Raw genomic sequence first — 22,385 nt, forward strand, 5'->3', positions numbered from 1 at the left:
CTTGAAAGCTAGAAAAGACTCAGTGGCAAAATAATCTGGCCCCAGAACCAATTTTTTGAGAAAATTCCTCGAACTTTTCTTCCATGGTTTTCTGGGTTACCCAGATTTTCTTCTTCTTAAAGTAGTTTGGCATTTAATTCATTTCAGAGAGATTTCAAATAAATTGGCTTATGGTTACTAAATAGAACTCTCTTATAATTCTAAAAATCTCTTTTCTGCTTTTATGTCCTGTTTATTCTTTCTTACTTTGGTTTTCTATCTTTTCCTTGATAAAATCAGTCAGATATTTACTTTTTTAACCTTAAGAAGTAGCTCTTAGATTTTTTTAATTCTACAGTTTGTTTTTCAGTTCATCTGTTTCTGCTTTTATCTTATTTATATCCTCCCTTTCTCCCAGGCACTAATTTTGTTGGTTTTATTTGTTGTTTTACTAAAATCTGAGGTTGAGTACATTTCTTTTTCAAAAATCAATTTTCTAAGGTCAATATCAGTCTTTGCCTGAGTCTGTATTTAGTTTGCTATATAATCAGTTATTGTATACTTGATCCCCTGGTTGATTCAATATGATTTAAGAACATTTTCTGTTTGATTTTTCCAACTGGTTGGAGTAGCGCATTTTAAACTTCTATTATGGTGAGAGATTGGACATGTCTAGTTTTAGCTTTTCTGGAGTTTACTGAGGTTTTCCTTCGTGGCTTAACCTAAATTTTTTTTTTTTTAATGTTGCACAGTCAACTGGAAAAGTATACTTAATCCGAAATTTAAATGAAAGCTTTATAAGTAACTAAATAAACCACGTTACAAGCAATACAGGTCTTACACTATACTTAAGGCTTTCAATTTTTACTAGCATGAAATGCATCCATATATGAAGAGTAAGGACAGAAATTCTCAATCTTGCACCTAACCTAATTTTAGTTTACACTGCTAGACCTGTAATAGGCAGAGTGTTTCTTAATAATGTAAGGAATTTCTAATTCTAAGGAATTAGAAAAAATTCTCGAAAATATTCTCGAAAATATTAATAGCTATTTAAATTCATTTCCATGTTCATTTTTAATTGAAGAAGGAAGTTAAAGTGATAAAAATACTTGAAAGTCACTCCATATCAAACGCCATTTCAAAACCAATAAGGCATCCCTTCTTCTGTAAAACAGTAAAATGTGATTTGACTAGCATGTTAGAGCTATGACTTTTCTTGTATGAGACACTATACTCCAACTAATAATTAGTGACTACAATAACTTTTCAGGAGCCCTATCATATCATAAAATTATACTGAACTAGCAAAATCCCTAAATCCCTGGTTTTCCCAAATCTACGCTTTTGCAGCTTGTTTAAACTAGAATTCGCTTTCCTTTTCAATTCTGATTAAAAATCAGTTTCTGAACTCAAGCTTTTGGTTTCACTCCAAGATGAAGAGATGGAGGAATCCTGGCTCTCCTGTGAGTTAATTTCAAAGTACACCTTATTAAGATTCATTTTCCTCCTACAAAAAAAAATTTTTTTGGTGTTTTATTTTGCTATGCAGAGTTTTTTATTTGCATACGTATATGTGTAATAACAGTTTACGCTTCACAGGGTTACTAGGATAGTATCTGAAAATATATATTTAAGTGTCTATCACATTGCCTGCTGCACAGTAAACACTAAATATTAGCTATTATTATTATTATTATTATTACATTTTTGTTTTCTCCTATCAGCTTTCTTTTCTCTTAAGTTCACTGATCCCATACTCTGTAACTGACCACTTTAGCTATGCCTCCTAAGATCATCTTCAGAACAATAAATGGCTCAATGCCTTTACCAACTAACTGATGACAGATGTTAAACTGAGCACCTCTCAACTGTGCTTAATCTTGCATATCACCTTTTGGTTTCCATAGCATCCAGGTGTAGTTTGGAGAGTATTTCATCTTTCCACATCTTTCCACTCAAAGCTTTCATGATCAGACAGAAGAGTGAGTTTCCACCACACACATTTATTTTATTCTTCAAAAAATATGTTTTATTTCTTACCAATAAACTACAGCCCATAAAAGCAAAACAGTCAAGTAATTGGTTATTCAATTTCAATAGCTGTGCCATTCAATAATTATATTGAATAATTATATTCTGTTATTTGGAAAATGAAAGAAATTCTTGTGCCTCTACAACCTTCAGTTTCCAAATAGTTTAATATAATTTTCAAAAATACCATTAAAGATATGTTAAAAAGTTGTTTCAGTTTATTGCTATACAAAATAACAAGTACTTGGGATGGAGGGAGGAAGGCAGCGAAGGACAGAAAAATAGCACAACTTTCAACTACCTACACCGAGTTTTCAGATGGTCACCTTCCACAAACTTCAGGAAAAGGTTATCTGTAATTATGACCCATCTCTTTCTCTTGAGGGTGAAACCAAAAATTGTCCTCCTTATTGAAGCCTATATGCCTCCTTTCATGAAGCTTAGCTATCTTACTACATCATAATGTATTGCTGCTGGCCAAAGAGAAATGTAAAAATCCCATGGAGTTGGGACAAGTTACATTTTCCCCTAAATTGTTCCTACCTCACTCCCTAGTAGAGAAGTATTATTTTGGCATCCAACTCTCTCGGTAATCTTTCTCAAACTGAGAGACTAGTATAAGCAAGTGCCTTACAGAGAACACAGAGATACTCATTAAATGACCACAGCACATTATCATCAGTTTTTCCCCCATGTCCCAGGCCTCGGGCTTCTTAAAGTAACTAAGCCATATTTGCCTCTCCCCATTTAAAAAATTAATTAAAGAAATAAGAACAATTTTTAAACAAAACTGTGAAGTAGCTTTCTCTTAAACCAAAAGGCATATTTACTAGATATATGTTATGTGCTAGACAGTGTGCTAAGTGCTTCCCCTGATTTTATCTCATGGAAACCATGTAAAGTCAAATGAGAAGTAATTGTATGACAGGTGTGGGGGTCGGGGGAAGAAGATCAAAGAGTCACAGAGAAATTCAGCAAATAGGACCAATGGAATCAACAAGTAACTCAAAGTCAAACGGACCAGGAATAGGCTGCTTGCAGATCGGGAGATAAATCTAATTTTGAAAAAAAAACTAGAAGCTGTTACTATACATTTTATTCTTTCTTTTTTAAATTGAAGTATAATCGATTTACAATGTTGTGTCAGTTTCAGGGTACAGCAAAGTGATTCAGATATATATATATATATATATATATATATATATATATATATATATATATATATATATATATAAAATATGTATTCTGAATATAAAATACATATATTTTATATACAATAGTGTGTATGTTAATCCCAAACTCCTAATTTATCCCCCACCCCACCTTTCCCCTTTGGTAACCATAAGATTGTTGCCTATTTCTGTTTTGTAAATAAGTTCATTTGTATCGTTTTTTTTTTTTAGATTCCACATATAAGTGATATCATATTTGTCTTTGTCTGACTTACTTCACTTAGTGTGATAATCTCTAGATGCATCCCTGTTGCTGCAAATGGCATTATTTCATTCTGTTTTATGGCTGAGTGGTAGTCCAATGTATATACATACCACACCTTCTTTATCCATTCCTCTCTAGATAGACATGTAGGTTGCTTCCATGTCTTGGCAACTTTAAATAGCGATACACTTTATTCCTTGGCTTCTAGCTTCATACTAAGTCAATTCTTAGTTTCTTGGTGAGTACCTTGTATTTATAAAGGAGTAAATTTGACTGGACTCTGGATTCACTAAATATTAAGACAACTTCCAAAATCAAAATTACAAATGAAAACTGGTATTTAAAAGTTTAAATTCTAGCCAGTACACTAAAACGAACAAAAGAAATAAAAGGTACAAGGATTAGAGTGGAGGGGTTAAATAAAAAACTTATAAGGAGATATAAAAATCAGAGAAGCACAGACTCTAGGGCTAGAATGACTGGATTCAAATCCCAGCTCTGCCACATACCAGCTACGCAACGTTGGGCAAGTTAATGTCTATTTCACTGGAGCTCTTCCAAGGACCTAATGGGTTAATACGCATAGGTGCTTAAAATAGAACCTGGTAAACAGTAAGCACTATATAGTAAAACTGTCATTTGTGGACAATATGATTTTGTATATATAAATCCCAAAAGACTCAAGAAATTATTAGAAATAAAAATTCGGCAGGTTGCTAAATACACATAGTTCAATTGTATTCTTATAAGCCAACAAAGAGAAAATGTAAATTTCTGGACCTTTTTCTTATGGAAATTTTCAAAAAAGCTTAGAGAATAATATCAAGAATTACACCACCACCACCCCACCCTCCAACACCACAAGTGCCTAGCTTAAACAATGATCAACTCATGGCCAATCTTGATTCATCCCCAGCCACGGCCTTCCCTCTATTTCAGATAATAAAGCAGATCCCAGACAAATCCTTGCATCCATCAACATTTCAATATGTATCTCTAAAAGATAATGACTCTTTTTCAATATAACTACATGCTGTTATCTATCGCACCTCAAAATTAACAATAATTTCTTAATATAAAATATCCAGTGTTCAAATTTCCCTGATTATTTTATAAATATTTATTTATTAAAATCTGGACCCAAATAAAGTCCAAACATTGCTATTAATTTCAGTTTTCTTCCTTCTTTTCTCTTTTTTTGTTCCTCACAATTTATTTGTTAAAAAAAACCAAGTTGTGTGCCCCAAAGACTTCCCCATAGTCTAGATTCTGCTGACTGCATCTCTATGGTATCATTTCACTTGTTTCCCTGTCTTCTATGTTTTCTGTAAATTGGTAGTTGGAGCTACAGGCTTGATCAGATTTAGTTTCAAATTCAATTTTTTTGGCAACGATACTTCACAGAAAGGATTGTGAACTTTCATTCAGAGAAACCTAATGTCCGACTGTCTCTCTTCCTGTGATGTTAGCAGCCACTGATGATCTTTGCTTACGTCCTGGAATTCATTATGAAATGGTAATGTTCTATTTATCACCCCTTAACTGTAAATAGAATACTAGTAACTAGAATACACCTGAGAAAAGACACTTCCTTTCCTCAACTACTGGTCACATTCAGGTATAGTTGGTTTCTTAGCATACTCCAAAGAAAATGAATGAGTTCTTTAAAGTATCATCATGAACTCATCAGTTTAAACATATTGGATGTGATTGATTATATATTGCAGTTATACTTACTAATGCTCAAATTGTCTCATCTTTGGCCAGACAGAGCCCATTCAATTAAGCACCTTCGTTGTTTTGCCACCCCCTATGATAACTTCCTTGCAAGATGTTCAAGGCCCCAGCTCTGGAACCAGCTTTAGCCATAAGCTGCTTTCCATTTCAACTAGCTCCTTTCTTATTCTTTATTTCTACTAAACTAAAAATGCCTAATTCTTAATTATAAATCAGCTGTGTTATATTGAATACGTTCTGGATATTATGATTGAACATGGACCCAGAAATTACAGAAATATTTCCTTCTCAAGTCTACTTTCAGCATTCCATTCAATGTCCAAAAAAGAGCATATCCCACTCAAAACTGGATGTTAAATGCTTCAGTTTGAGAGACTGGAGCAACAAGATTCCTAATATATTCTCTGCCGGCATTTTGGCTCTGGAAAGTATTTCTTCATGTTCTATTTCAAAATTTAGATGTGGTTTTTAAACATGTACGATAAAAATTCACTGGTTTTTTTTTCTTTGATAACCCAATAAAATCATCAAGTGTGGGGAAATGGTCAAACTCTTAGATATGAATTATTTTGTATCATAATTCAGACTTTTATAAAATTCTTATACCTCATCCTTAACATTGAAACTCATGATAATGTGAATATGAAGTTATAAGTTCTGACTATTTGAAAAAGGAAATGTAAGTTTATGCCTCCTTGAAATCATAGAAATGGCATTATCAGTGGTAAAGAAACATTCTTCTTATTTTACTAAAAAACAAATTAACAAACATGTAAAGCCCTGTCACCCTACACAGCTAGCATACATCGCTGTGGAAAAGCAGGATCCTATATTTGCTGACCATTTCTTCCCAAAATCCTAAAAAGACACAGTGTTAGTGGCCAAAAACTGCTTACATCCACAATTTTTACTGTTTTTTTTCAACATTAAATCACAACCAGAAATCACATTATTAAATGCCAATTTTTCTCTCTGGAAAAAAGCAGGATATAAATTTATATCTTGGTGCAATTTCTTTTATTCACAGACCAAGTGCACCCTCTCCTACAGCTAAAGTTGTTGGGCTTTGATCAGAGGAACCAATGCAACTTTTCCAGACAACAATGGCTTAAAAAAACCAACCAATCACCACCAACAACAACAACAATAAAACAAAATATCAACAAAAAACTCTTCTGCTAGTGTGGATTTCTCAGTGATTAAACAGTAACACATCTCTATGAAGTGCTGGTATGTCCTCAGCACATCAGTGCTTTCATCCAACTGAAAAACAAAAAATTCTGCTAGCATGCACATGACAGTAACTGCTTTTCCAGATGGTATGCTTTTGATAAGGGATTTTTGCCAAAAGCTCATTTTACTTTCTCTCCAAGCATAATATTTGTCGTTAAGTTTGAAACTGGTTTGACAAGCTTCTCAGCAGTAGTGTGAGTTGACCTGTTTTTTGCTAGGAGAAGGATAACTGTGAATGATACTTCAGTAGTGTGGTCTTCTCTATCTTTAGCAACAATGTGCATTAATCTAACACTGAAAAGCATCATTTTATATAATTTTATACACTTTTTTCATTTTTCATCAAAAGTCTAAAAAGTAACTATTAAAGAAAAGGAAACTAAGACAAATATTAATTCAATTCCTCAGGGTAGCATGAAAGTAGAAGAGCCAAAGCTTCTGCTCTTTCCATCACACCACAGAGAAAATCATGGTGGCAAGGGAATACCTATTCCCTCAATATACCTTGTTGAAATGTTTTCAAATGTTTTTGTGAGTCCAAACAAAATATTTTTTAAAGGTACTATTTTGATTTAATGTAAACTATAATCCAAGACATCACCTTACAAATGTTCTAGGGCCTTAACTCAGGTACTGATTTTGTTTTGTTTTAATCCCCCTTCCCAAAAAAACAAAATCCCACTATCTCAAAATCTTAAAATCCTCTCAAAAAGTTTTTAAGAAAATATTGTCAAAATGTATTATATAAAACTTCTGAGCACAAGGTTGTGAAATTTTTACTTCATTTTTGAAAGGGAAAATGACAAATATTAGTTTGCAAATGTGCGGGGCAATGTAAGAAATTGATGAATTAGAAATCCCTAATTTAAGGATTTAAGAAACCTAATTTGGTTATATGGCACTTTCACAAGCAGAACCATAAATGGGTAACAACCACAACCAATTAGTCACCAAATTCAATTGATCAGAATTTCCTACTCTCTTTTTGTTGACATCTGAATATAGAACTTAACTATATTACTTAGAAAGGAATACTAAACTATGATTTTATGTGCTCATTTCACAATTGCTTTTTTTTCTTTTTAATTAATTTATTTATTTCTATTTTATTTTTGGCTGCATTGGGTCTTCGTTGCTGCGCACGGGCTTTCTCTAGTTGCGGCGAGCGGGGGCTACTCTTTGTTGTGGTGCGTGGGCTTCTCATTGAGGTGGCTCCTCTTGTTGCGGAGCACGGGCTCTAGGCGCGCGGACTTCAGTAGTTGTGGCGCAAGGGCTTAGTTGCTCTGCGCCATGTGCGATCTTCCTGGACCAGGGCTCAAACCCATGCCCCCTGCATTGGCAGGCAGATTCTTAACCACTGCGCTACCAGGGAAGTCCTCATAATTGCTTTTAAATGGTTTTCAGATGAGAGTATTTAGCCTCCCTAGCCCCAGAGTAAACATTCTGAGTGAAAGATGTCTTCAACTTCATTCATAATGAAGTTATGGAATAATTTATATCCTTCCACATATTTAGACTTATTCTTTGCAAAGCCTGAACATTCAACTAAGGTTGTTAAATGAAAGTAAGAAGCAAAGATATCTTTAAAAAATAAGGGAGGGACTTCCCTAGTGGTCTAGTGGTTTAGAATCCGTCTTGCACTGCAGGGGATGCCAGGGAACTAAGATCCCACATGCCATGGGGCAACTAAGCCCGTGTGCCACAACTAGAGAGCCCGTGTGCCGCAACTACAGAGCCCACGAGCTCTGGAGCCCGCACACCACAACTAAGAGCCTGCACACTGCAACAAAAGATCCCATGTGCCGCAACTAAGACCCGACACAGCCAAAAAATAAAGTACATCCAAATTTTTTAAAAAGGGAAATGATTCTGGTAATAAGTCAAATTATATATTTAATCATCATTACCATTTGATTCAAAATGACACCAAAAAATTTTTGAAAAGTACAATATACCTGCTAGCTGCCAGAGAAGTTTTAAAACTTCTCATCAAAACAGCCTCTTTTTCATCTGCTATTTGATTTGAGGTAACTTTTCTTTGGCAAAAACTGCTCAATTATACCACGGCCTTCTAGAAAATAATCCATTTATTTTAACTGAAGCAGTCTTAGGTTTTCCAATATGGATTCTTATATTTTAGAATTTACTGTTTTAGGTATTCTTCTTCCAAAACAGAATAAAATGAAATTTAAAATCCAAGTAATAAGTGATACATTTTTCTCAGATTTTCATCTTCTCTATAATCTAGCAAAATTAATTTACAAACCTCTATAATGTATACAGAGAACCAACCAACTCTGACTGTCCCTAAAAATAATTATCTTTCCATACTTTCTGCCTATTTGGAAAAATACAATTAACACGAAATTATTTTGTTTTTAAATAAACACCAAACTAACTGTACCCTCTTTGAAATTTATATGTATTTTAGAAAAATAGAGACCACTATGTTTTCTGTTGATACTATGTTTCCTTTGATTGTTTTCAATTGTCTTTTGTAGTCTTTAAAGTGGACAGCTACCCAATGATTTGGAAGTATCATTTGACTCTTTAATTACATGCCTGGTTTTTCTGATCTAAGTGAAACTAACCCGTCAGATCGCCGAGGTCCTTTAGAAACAGTCTACCGGGAGTATAAGTGACATTTCTTGGTGAATACAAAACTCTTAACAGTAAGTTTAGGAAAACAGGAAAGAGAGGTTTCCAAACTAAAGGACAATCACTAAGATCTCTTGTATCCTGTAAGCACACTTGGTTAGAGTGCTGAATTCAACTGCTCATCTCAGAGGGTCATGACATAAATAAAATAATTATTAAATTGACATTTATTTATTCCAGTTCTTCTATATTGAGTGTTAATCTGCACTCAGTGTTATTTCTTTTTTTTAATGAACATTTTGATATATTTTCTTACATTTGTGTTTCTTCTTTTTTTTTAAATAAATTTATTTACTTTATTTAGTTTTGGCTGCTTTGGTTCTTCCTTGCTGTGCGCAGCTTTCTCTAGTTGCGGCGCGCAGGCTTCTCATTGCAGTGGCTTCTCTTGTTGCGGAGCATGGGCTCTAGGCGCGTGGGCTTCAGTAGTTGTGGCACACGGGCTCATAGCCGTGGCTGGCGGGCTCTAAAGTGTAGGCTCAGTAGTTGTGGCGCACGGGCTTAGTTGCTCTGCGGCATGGGGGATCTTCCCGGACCAGGGCTCGAACCCATGTCCCCTGCACTGGCAGGCGGATTCTTAACCACTGCGCCACCAGGGAAGTCCATTATATTTCTTATAATTGACATATTTTCCTAATTATAAGGATGACCTCCCTTTAAAATCTGAATCTCTTCTCTGATTTGGGGGAACGTGTGTGTGGGGGGGGGGTGGGCTCTTCCCTAAAAGCTAACCATTCTAACATAAAAACTTTTAAACTTATGAAATCTATATAGATAGAAATCAGCATTATAAAATGACTGCCAAGGAGTCAAATTAAAGTAAAACTGTACCTCAAATACCTTAGAATAAGTAGAAGTTCTAAATGTCGGTGTCTTCATTTGGAAGCAAAAATTCTTACTGCCTGATCTTGCCTGATGGTCCTTGATTTTTATCATGAGAGTCGGTTCCAGTTACATTCCATTAGATCTAAAGTAGGAGAAAAGAGACATTTGTTCTACTGAAAACATTAGATTTTAGATACTGTGACACATCATTGTTTCCCTGTAAGCATACAAAGATTCTTATACAGATGCTTTCGTTGTTCAAGAAATTCTAATTCCCATTCTTGTCCCTACCACAGATTTTAAAAACTGAAATTAAAGAATAAAGGTTAAATAAATAAACAAATATAAAGTTGATAAGTGGTAATTAGTTACTAGCTTTAAAAAGGTTCAGATCCCCAAAGGAGGTATGCAGCAAATTGGGCTTTGCATTGGTAATTCAAGGAGGCAAGAGACCTAAGCTACTGACTCACTCATCAGAGTTGCTGAAGTCACCCCAGCAGCAGTGGCCTCAGTACCCAGTTTCAGGTAAAATGGAACAGTAGGAGGAAACAGGATTTCCAGCAGAAGACACCTCTATGATAAAGAAGCACCCAATATGATGGCTATCATTCATTCCTGGGTCCTTGGCAATAGGACGTGACAAATTGGACTTTCCTAAATTAATGGTAGTGCTGTATCTTCTCATTCTACCTCAAAGCTAACTCCAAACAGTGGGACTGTGCAGACATCAGAGAATGCTTAAGAAATGTGAGCCCTACTGGCTTTAGTTTAATTTAAAGCCTAACTGCTTTAGGTTTTACCACCCAGGGTTAAGCTTTCCACTAATATTCCCTTTAGATTACAATGACACAGTGGATCAGGTTCCAGAGACAATCATTACACCACAGGTCAATTCAGGAATCTTGCTAGTTACTTCTACCTGTGGCTCCCACCCCTGTCACCCTTGGGCTTTATTCAAACATAAACCATTGTGACTACCTTTTCTCCTGTTTTCATGCCCACAGTGTTCTCTTTGCTGTCTCAGTCACCACATGCGTTTCCCAACTGCCGCCCTTCCTTCCAACCTTTCCCACAGGGACCTCTGGAAACCCTTTTTAAATAGTAAAACAAAATACCTCTACATCTTCAACCTTATCACTGAACACTACTTTCAACCACTGGGCTAAATCTGGCTCTTGAAAAGAACCCTCTAGAGTGAAGACTAAGGCCATAGGAATCAACCTTGTCCACAGTAACATTTCCAGATCCTAACTCACAAGCAGTCCCATTCCTCCCCTCAGGGTCATGCCATCTGGCTGTCCTACCCTCTTCTTGACTTTGTCATTCAATATTCCACTCTATCTTTTCTAACCGGGGTCCAGACTCAATCCCTTAGATGCACTCTACCTACATTCATCTTTCCAGTTCTGTGTTATCACCAGTCTCAAAATCTTGGTTGTCACCCAAGCTATCAGTCCAAGTACGTTACTTTCTCTCTTCCACTTCACCACTCTCAAATTCCTAATCCTGGGTCAATTCAATCACCTGCTAGAGAAAAAACACACAACCACGTGGACTGATCCTGCTATAATATTAAGGTCTTCAAATTTAGTTAGACACTGAATGCTATCTATGTCATTAATCAGATCCTTCTCCCATAATGCACACTGCCTTTGTTCCCAAATGTGCAACTCTCCCTCTTCCAGCCCCACCTGGGGTAGAATGGGAAAGGAGTTTTTATGTTTTCCTTAACCACTTATATGGTGAAAATACTATTTCTTTCATCTACTTCTAACATTTTTTCAGTCTATCGCTTGCTTTCAATACAAAAGTTTTTCTTTTCACATGGCCAGATTTATCCATCAGTGCATTTTTCACTTTTTATTATTTCTTTGCTTAGAAATTTCTTCCCCTTCAATGATAACAGATAAATACTCTGATTTTCACTTTTCTGTGGGCTAAATTATTTGAATACTTCATTCCAAATGATGTATGGAAAGAGATTTAACTCTGAACTGACCTGTATTCCAAATTGCCAGCTTTCCTAACAACATTAAGTAATTAAGTAAACCACCCCTTGATTTATAAATTTCTTCTTATACATTTCATTTGTCTACAACAAGGTTGATTTCTGGGCTATAATCTATTTACATAATGTAATTATTGTTTCTTTATATGTTTTAATTTGTAATAAGAATATTCTTTGGTATTCTCATCTCCTGTTCTTCCTGCCAATAGTTAGATACACTTTATCAGTTTCCAAGGGTATGCCCAGTAGTTTCATGAGTAAGAAGTGGTTCCCCAGTCCACTCTCAGCGCTCTGTGTTTCTGTTACAGTTGCTGCCTACACACATGCTCCTTTCTGCTTTGAGGGATCATCCACATTGGGTCTAGACCCAAAACCTTTCTAATCATGCTAGAAAACCAGCTTTTCTATATATTTATTCATCTAGAGCCAGATTCATAAAACCTTGATCTTTGCAATTCTCCATGCTTTGTATTTACCTTTTCATTTGTAAAATCTGATTTAGGTAAAATAAAGGTATCTCACACACGATTTTTATTTCATAGGCCAACATATTTTATCAGCTCTAAAGTATTTTTCAAATCTTCCTGTTATCTTTTAAGATTCACATGTTTATTAACTTTAACTTTTCTTAATATATACTACATTCACATGAATCAAAAAAAATCAAAATGATATAAAAAGGAACATAACATATTTGAGAAGTCTCATTTGTATATCACACATGCAGCTCCCGTTGTCCTTGCTTACTATATAGGTTACCACTTTTATTAGTTTCTTGTATGTATATCCTTCTAGTGATTCTTTATGCAAATACACTTAACTGCAAATATAATCTTATTCTTCCTGCCTTCTTACACAAAATATTCAGTTTTGCACCTTATTTTTTTCACTCATTATATCCTGCAGATTTTCCATGTTAGGATATGTTTTATCACTGTTTTCTAAAACTCCATGATATTTCATTGTGTGAATATATACTAGCTTATGTAACCAAGCCCATAGTTCTAAGAAATTAGATTCTACAAATTTAAGTCTTATTTCTGAAAATAATTTAGTTCAAGAGCAATAACTGTACGGAAACTATGTGGTATGACTTCACAAATTTTTATTATATTAATAAATGTAAGTTCTCTTGTATATTTCTTTATCTTTTATCTCAAGTTTACTTTATGATCCTACCTAAAATCTATCAACCATAATAGTCATAAACTTTGAAAGTAGAAGGACAGTTCTCAGGTTGAGAGGTCTCGAATTCTGAAAGCTGCTCAACCTCAATGAAGGTTTCAATGGGTCTGCAAAAATGAAATACAGCTGTACAAGAAGCAAAGCAGTTGTACAATTCAAGAAATGTTCTATGCTACTTAGTGGGATCAGGAAAAGCTTCATGGAGGAAGTAGTCCCTTGGGTTCAATCCTAAATGACAAAGTGCTCAAGAGGCAAATGAAGGCAAGAGAAAACATTCAAGAGGGATCCGAATAAGCAGCAGTTTGAAATAGCAAACCCTGTCAAGAACTCTAAGTAGTTCCACTTCCAACTAGAATGCAGAAAGCCACAAAAGAATGTTTTCCCACCCTAGTGAGAAAAAGCCAGATCTATAAAATCAAAACTTCTCTTGAATCTAATAAAGAATTGAAGTCAGAAGGCAACCAAGTAATTTAATACCAAAGAGGGACAAATTCCTCCAGGGAGAGGCTGTACACACAAACTGTTTTACCTTTGGCAGGTCATCAGAAGAAGTGGCCTCCATACACGTATGTAAGAAAAAAAATCAGTTAAGATTTTAACAAATTCTTAAAGACCAAGTATGAACTATTATGTCAGTTAGGAGTGGTTGAGAACCCCAGACACAAGGAGAGTTCACACTCAATTGCAAGTTCTTCTACATGCCTCAACCAGATTCTCGCAAGAAAGATTAGAGGAAGGATAGGAAAGCAGAGAAAGCCCTTCATCGCTGAAGCAAGTGTGTACAAGGTGACGAGTACAGGCCTGAAGCTCTGCCTGCTTCCCCAACCTGTCCCCAACAGAGAGCAAAAGCCTAGAGCCACTGGGGGAAGGACAGAAAACCCTCTCACCCCAGGGTCCAGGCAAAAGTCCACTGCTTCAGAGGAGAACAGAAGCAAAATGCCTCTCCCAGACAGGGAGAAAACACTCTTAAGCTCCCAGACACAGGCAAAGACACATTGATGCTATGAGAAAGTAGAGGCAAAAAAAAAACCTCTGCCACTGTGGGGGAGGGGGAGAGGAAAAAGTCTTGGGCAAAGGATCCTGCACCAATACCAACAGAGATGTACTACTACAAGGGAGGGAAAGGATATTCCTGCCCAAGACCAACCACAAATGTATGACAGTGTTTGACCACCACAGGGAAGAGAAAGCAGGAAAGCTAAGAAAGTCCTACCACTGATACCCAGGAATGTAGGGCCTGACCAGGATTGAGTCTGGACCAGAACAAAACAGAACTCTGCCCTGTCCCACAAGCATAGCACTGGGTAACAAGCAACAATAATCTATCACTGGGAGAAAAACAATAACATGAAATCCCTCTGCAAACATATGTGCAAAGACTGTTGAAAGATGAGGGTGATACAGGATCACAGAAAAATCCTGTAGTACCACATGCCACACTCTAAACACAAGGCAACAGCAGCCAAATGGAGAAATGTGAAGCCTGTGGTACACTGAAGGTAATAATGGCCACAAAATCCAAACCCACCTCATTTCAAGATTAGATTGACTCAACCTCTGACAAAAACAGCCTGAGAGAAGAGGATCACTTCAGTCTCTCCTATTCTTCTGTACATGATGATGAGCATTAAATCACAAATTATGAAGCATCCACAAAAGCAAGAAGAAATAACCCTTTGTCAAGAGATAAAGTAATCAACAGAATCAGGACTGATTCATTAATTGAAATTATCAAACATTCTAAAATAACTATGTTAAATGATCTAGTAGAAAAGATGGATAACATGCATAAAAAGATGGAAATTTTCAGCAGTGACATGGAAACTTTAAAAAAGTAAAATAGAAAAGCTAGAAACAACAAAAGAAATTTTGTTTACATTAGAGAAGAAAAATTTCTTTGGCAGCCTCAACAGCAGCCTGGACACAGATTAGGAAAGAATCGGTGGACTTAAAGACAGGACAATAGAAATAATACAAAATGAAACCACAGTTTTAAAACACTGAAGGAAAAATACAGTTCAGGGCATCCAAGAGCTGTGGAACTATATCAAAATGTATCACATCCATTTAATTGGAGCCCCAGGAGAAGAAAACAAAAATAATAAGATACAAGAAATACATGAAAAGATAATGGCCAAGAATTTTCCCAAATGAATCTAAGACAACAAACTAGAGAGCAAAAAATCCCAGAGAACCCCAATCATGATAAACACCAAAACGCACACACACAAACAAACATACATGGGTATATCACAGTCAAACTGTAGAAAAACAAAGATAAAAATCTCTAAGACAGAGAAAAAAGAAAGACTACATACAAACAACAAAGATTAAAATTTTCCTTATCTTCAGAAAATTATACAAGCCAAAGACAATATTGAATATAATACCTTTCAGGTACTGAAAGAAAAAAGAGCTGAACATAGAATTCTATAACCAGCAAAAATATTTTTGAAAACTGAAGGAAGAAAGAAGGAATTTTTTGACAAATAAAATGAGAGAATTCACTGCCTGCAGACACCAGATATGTTAAAAGAAGTTCTTTAGGTAGCAGTGAAAATTCCCAGGTGAAAATTTGGATCTACAAAAAAGAAATGAAGAGCATTAGAAAGAGAAGGTAAAAATAAAAGACTATTTTTTTCATATTTTATTGATTTTAGAAGGCTACACACGAACTAAAGCAAAAAATGATAATGTAGGGTTAATTACATAGAAATAAAATTTATGACAACATAGTATAAAGATGGAAGGTAGACAGTTGAAGTATGCTGTATATAAGGTATTACATGACACATGAAGTAGTATAATATTATTTAAAGAAAAAATGTGATTTTAAAAAATGTGAAAAAAAATATTATAAGTTAGAGATATATCTTTTAAACCGTAGAGTAGGGGTTCTCAACCAGGAGCAATCTTGCCCCCTCAGGGACATGTAGCAAAGTGTAGAAACTTTTTTGGTTGTCACAACTAGGGGTGGGGAATGGGTGCTACTGGCATCTGGTAGATAGAGACCAGGGATGCTAAAAATCCAGCAGTGCACACAGGTATCCCCTCCATGACCCAACAACAAAGAATTATCCAACCAAAAATACCAACGGTGCCAAGGTTAAGAAACCATGACCTAGAGCAACCACAAAAATATGTGTGTGTGTATAAATATACAGAATAAGCCAAGAGTTAGATAAAATGAAATTATGAAAAATGATTAATTCAATAGAAGGCAGAAAAAATAAACAAAAAAGATTCAAAAATAGAAAGCAACTAGCAAGACGGTAGGTTTAAATCCAAACTTTCAATGATTATATTAAATAGAAATTATCTAAACACCCAATTAAAAGATAAGAGATTATCAGATCAAATTTTACAAACAAAATCCAATCGTATGCTATCCACGAGACACTTTATATACAAAGACATAGGTTAAAAGTAAAAGGAGGGAAAGGAAAGACAGCATGGCTGTATTAATATCTGAAAAAGCAGACCTCAGAATAAGGAATATCACCAGTGATAAAGAGGGACACTACTTAACAATAAAGGATCAATTCATGACAAAACTGTAAGGAGATTAGACAAATCCACAATTACAGTTGTAGACATTAATACTCCTCTGTTATTAATCAACAGAACAAGAAAACAGAAAATCACTAAGCTATAGAAAACCTGAAAATACTATCAACTGACTTGACCTAATTGGATATTTATAGAACAGTTTACACAACAAGAACAGAAAATGCATTATTTTCAAGGGTACATGGAACATTCACCAAGAAAGACCATATTCTGGGCCATAAAACAAAGCTCAAAATATTTAAAAGAATTTAAATTAAATAATGCATTTTCTCTGACCAAAACAGAATTAAGTTAGAATCAATAACTGAAAGATAGATTAAGAATTATCAAAGGTTGGAAATTAAACAACACAATTCTAAATAACCCAAAGATTAAAAAGAGAAATTAAAAAACACTTTTAATTGAATTAAAAGTAAAGTAGAACATATCAAAATTTGTGGGATACCACTAAAGCAGTTCTTAGAGAAAAACTTACAGCATAAAACATAAACTGCTTATATTAGAAAACAAAAGTCTTGCATCAATAATCTAAGCCTCCACCTTAAGTAGAAAAAGAAGAGCAAATTAAACACAAAGGAATTTGAAGAAATGAAACTAAAAACAAAAAGCAATAGAGAAAATTTATGAAACTGAAATGTAGTTCTTTGAGAATTTCAATAGCACTGAATAAACTTCTGGCCAGAGAGAGAGAGAGAGAGAGAGAAGTCACAAATTAACTATACCAAGAATGAAAAGAGGACGGCACTAGAAATTGTACAGATATTAAAAGGATAATAAGAGAATATTATGAGCTACTTTATGGCAATAAATTCTACAACTTTGATAAAATGTACCAAGTCCTTGGAAGTTTGAATACAAACTACCAAGTTCACTCAAGAAATTAAATAACAATAGCTCTCAATATATTAAGAAAATTTAATTCATAATTTAAAATCTTCCCACGAAGAAAGTTCCATGACAAATGGCTTCCTTGGTAAATTCTACCAACATCTAAGGAAGAAATCATAACAATAATACATAAATTTTCCAGAAATAAATGAAGAGAAAACACTTCCCAATTCATCTTATGAGGACAGCATAACTCTGATATAAAAGTCAGACAAAAAAAAAAACAGTAAGAAAAATAAATTACAGACCAATATCCTTTCATGAACATAGACACAAAATATCTTAACCAAATATTAGAAAAATGAATCTAGCAATATACAAAAAGGAATATATATCATGACCAAATAGCATTTATCCCAGGAATGCAATATTAGTTCAATATGAAAAAAAAAATCCATCAATGTAATTCAGCATATCAATAGACTAAAATATAAGCAATCACCTTCACAGATGCAAAAAAAATTTAGGAAAAACCCACAATCATTCATGATTCAAAACACAGAAAACTAGGAACAGAATGGAACGTCCTCAGCCTAAGACATGAATTTACAACGAATCTAAAGCTAATAATATCATACATAATCATGAAAGACTAAATGCTTTCCCTCTAAGACCAGGAACAAGGCAAGAACATCTGCTCTCACCGCTCCTATTCAACAATGCACTGTACTGTCAGTACAATAATGCAAGAAAATGAAATAAAAGCCTAGAGATGAAAAAAAAAAACAAAAAGAAACAAACAAAACTGTCTTTTTTCCACAAGTGACAGGACTGTCTATATAGAAAATCCCAAAGAATCTACTACTGAAACTAAATTTGCTTAGAATTTGGCAAAATTGCAGGATACAAAGTCAACATATAAAATTCAATTGTATTTCTATATGGCAGCAATTAATAATTAGAAATAAATTAACAAAACAGTAGCAATTACATTAGCCTCAAAAAAGAAAGATATAGGATAAATATAACAAAATAAATGGAAAATTCCTGTGCTCAAAACTACAAAACACCAAGTGAGAAATCAAAGACCTCAATAAATGGAAGTATACTGTTTTCAAAGATCAGATTAATCAATGTTAATATATCAATTCTCCTCGAATTAGTGTATAGATTTAACATAAATCACAATTGAAATCCCACCAGGCGGGACTTCCCTGGTGGCCCAGTGGATAAGAATCCACCTGCCAATGCAGGGGACACGGGTTCAAGCCCTGGTCTGGGAAGATCCCACATGCCGCAGAACAACTAAGCCCGTGCACCACAACTACTGAGCCTGCGCTCTAGAGCCGGTGAGCCACAACTACTGAAGCCCCTGCGTCTAGAGCCCGTGCTCCGTAACAAGAGAAACCACCGCAATGAGAAGGCCGTGCACCACAAAGAAGCCACAACTAGAGAAAGCCCACGCAGCAACAAAGACACTACGCAGCCAAAAATAAATAAATAAAAAGAAAAAAAATCCTACAAGGATTTTTGAAATAAAAACTGGTTAGCTGACTCTAAAATTTATATGGAAATGCACAGAACCTATAATGCTAAAAATAATTCTAAAAAAAAGAACTACGCTGGAAATTTTATTCTACCTGATTTCAATACTTTCCTTTTTTTTTTTTTAAATGAAGATCTTTTTATTCTTGACCTACAATTTTTTTGTTGTTTTTGGCCACGCCATGCATTATGAGGGATCTTAGTTCCCCAACCAGGCATTGAACCCATGCCCCACGCAGTGGGAGCAGAGAGTCTTAACCACTGGACTGCCACGGAAGTCCCTCAATACTTTCTATAGAGCTATAGTCATCAAGACATTATAATTCTGGTATAAGGATAAACATACAGATCAATGGAACAGAAGAGACAGTCCAGATATAGATCTGTTATGGTCAATTGATTTGATTTTCAACAAAAGTACCACGGTAATTCAATGGAAAAAGAACTGTCTTTATAACTACTAGTGCTAGAACAAATGACAATCCATACGGGGAAAAAAAAAAAAGAACCTCAACCCACATCTCACATCTTATATAAAAATTAATAGACCTAGAGATTTCCTTGGTGGGCCAGTGGGTAAGACTTCGAGCTCCCTATGCAGTGGGCCCAGTTCGATCCCTGGTCGGGAAACTAGATCCCACATGCATGCCGCAACTAAGAGTCCGCATGCCACAACTAAAGATCCTGCATGCTGCAACTAAAAGATCCCACATGCCACAACTAAGACCTGGCGCAGCCAAGATAAACAAATAAATAAATATTTTTTAAAAAATTAATAGACAAATATTTTAAAATACAAAACTATAAAATTTCTAAAGGAAAACATAGGAGAAAATTTGGGGGATGCTAGGTTAGCCCAGAGGTTGACAAACTTTTTCTGTAAACGGTCAGACAGTAAATATTTTAGGCTTTATGGGCTATATCATCTCGTTGCAAAGACTAAACTCTGTCCTGTAGCATGAAAGCAGCTATAGAGAACATGGAAACAAACAGGCATAGCCATGTTCCAATAAAACTTTATTTGCAAAAACAAGCAGTGGGCTGAATCAGCTGTAGTTTGCCAACACCTGAGTTAGGCAGTTTTTAGATATGACACAAAAAGCATGGACCATAAAAGAAAAAATTGAGATATTGCACTTCTGTTAAGAACAGAACTTAACAGTTCTGATAAGAACTTCTGTTCTTCCATAGACAGTGTTATGAAAATGTAAAGACAAGCCACAAACTTGGAGGAAATATCTGCAAGACAAATATCTGATAACTTGTTTCCAGAATATAAAAGAAATCTTCAGTACAATAATAAGAAAATAAACAGTCCAGTAAAAACAATGGGCAAAGTATTTGGACAATGCAAAAATGACAACTCTAACAAGCAGCCTGCTGATATGGTACATGTGTTTAATCTTTCCTACTGGCCTTCAGGCTCCTGTCTGAATGGAACACCCAACATTCTGCCTTACACAAGAAGATAACCAACAAATAAAATAAAACTGTCAGAGCATTTTTTAAGCTAAGTTTTAGAGTAGTTAATACATGTACCCGGTATAAAAAGTAAATTGTACTAACAGGCTATGGTGAATAGAAAGTCCCCCCTAGTCATCCAGCTCCCTTCCCTTGCTTACTGTGTACTCATTCGTATTCTATACATTAAAAAGCATTTATATGTATTTTTAATGAAAGTGATGGCATACTATACAGCTTCTCATCATGATTTTTTTTAACTTAATGTGTTTTAGAACTTACTTCATATCATTCCTTATAGAATTCCCTCCTGCTCTTTTAACAATTTCAATGATATTCTATCATATGAATACATCATGATTTGTTAAACCAGTTTCTCATTGACAGACTCATATGTTGTTTCCAGTATTTTTCCATTACTGACAATGCTCTAAAGAATATCTGTGTACTCATGAAGTAGAATTACTTTCTGAGTCAAAGAGTATCTGAATTTTAAATTATGGTACCCTTTGCTAGAACTGTGCTCCACACAGTTTGTCAGGGCTTAAAAAATATACATGGACATGTGTCAGTAAACCTTCCAGATCAGAGAAACTAAGATTTTCAGCTTTAAATAATCCAAGATACTTGTTAAGCCCAGATAAATTTACAGTGAGTGACAATGACAAGAGTGAGACTTAGCATGGCCCCTCATTACCCCCAATTTTTTCTACTAAATTAAGGTAATAATTTTTATTTAATATGTATAATCTAATTTCTAAGAGGACTTGAATTGGTTACAAGTTAAGACACAAGGTAAAGAGGATTAATCACAATAAAACTTTGTAAATAAATTTAAAAATTAAGATACTCTGGTAGTTAGTTGGTATGGCCACATAATAGCCTCCAAAGATGGCTGCCATCAAGTCCTTCCTTCTCTCTGTATGCGTCACTCCACCCATGAGGATATGATGCTTATACCCCAGTTCCTTGAATCTTGGCTGGCCTTGTGACTTGCTTTGACCAACAGTGACCAAAAGTGACATTCTGAAACTCCACAGACCAGAAGGACTGACAGTTTCCCCTTTCTCCCTCTTGGAAGCAAGAGGCCATGTAAGAAATCTGAATACCCTGAAATTATCACGCTGGTGAGAGGCCACGTGGAGGCACGCCAAAGTGCCAGACATGTGAGTGAAGCCTCCTTCCAGCCCAGCTACCAGCTGAGTGAATGCACCCAGCTGATGCCACACAGAGCAGAAGAATCCCCTAGCCAAGCCCTGACCAAATTCCTGACCCACAGAACTGTAAAAATAATAAATCAATGCCGTTTTAAGCCACTAAGTTTGGGAGTGATTTGTTAAATGACAATAGGCAACTGAAACAGACACTATCAAATTCATAATATCAGCACATTATAAACAATGAGTGTCAAATTTGGGTCCATGTTTCCAGGGTTGTAAGTTTTCATCTCTGATAAGAAGAAAACATGTAAATTTTGTATCTGAACTGTATGTACTTGAAAAAGAACAATGAACCTAGTGGACTATAGTTTCAAACATAATTTTAGAAAATGCACATCATTCAAATGACGTTGCTTATAGATATATTTATAGACAGACGGCATATCATTAAATCAGAATCAGTACAGGCATTTTCATGTTGGGGGAGACTGAGGTGACATGATCTTGATACTTTTGTTCTCTGAAGACCTAATACAAGAAATTAGATGAATACATAATTAAAATATTCATTAAACTATCTTCTCATATCTGATACTTTAAGTGAGCTTTTGATAGACACTAAATAGCTGTCAGTTTGTGATTAAATCTTCTAATAAGAACATACAGAATACTCTATAAGATTGGTTAAGGTTAGAGTCATACACATTAATAGCCCAAAAATCTACCTT

At 35.0% G+C, this 22,385-nt stretch overlaps 1 protein-coding gene across 12 annotated transcripts in view; it reads right to left on the minus strand.

Annotated features, from left to right (window-relative positions):
* NCOA1 (nuclear receptor coactivator 1) overlaps positions 1 to 22,385 on the minus strand; it is a 261,261-nt gene that overhangs the window by 189,264 nt on the left and 49,612 nt on the right. For 9 of the 12 annotated variants that reach the window (XR_014254217.1, XM_082427418.1, XM_082427417.1 and 6 more), the window contains exon 2: positions 9,916 to 10,042. The exons of 1 other annotated variant lie outside the window; for it this stretch is intronic. The gene's annotated coding sequence lies outside the window, so the exon portion shown is untranslated. Of the gene's footprint in view, positions 1 to 9,906; positions 10,043 to 22,385 lie in introns of all 12 variants that reach the window. 2 more of the 12 variants (XM_082427422.1, XM_082427426.1) reach the window with 1 other exon arrangement.

Source organism: Balaenoptera physalus (assembly GCF_965194825.1).
Source record: "Balaenoptera physalus genome assembly, chromosome: 15".
In the NCBI taxonomy this organism is placed as follows: Eukaryota; Metazoa; Chordata; class Mammalia; order Artiodactyla; family Balaenopteridae; genus Balaenoptera; species Balaenoptera physalus.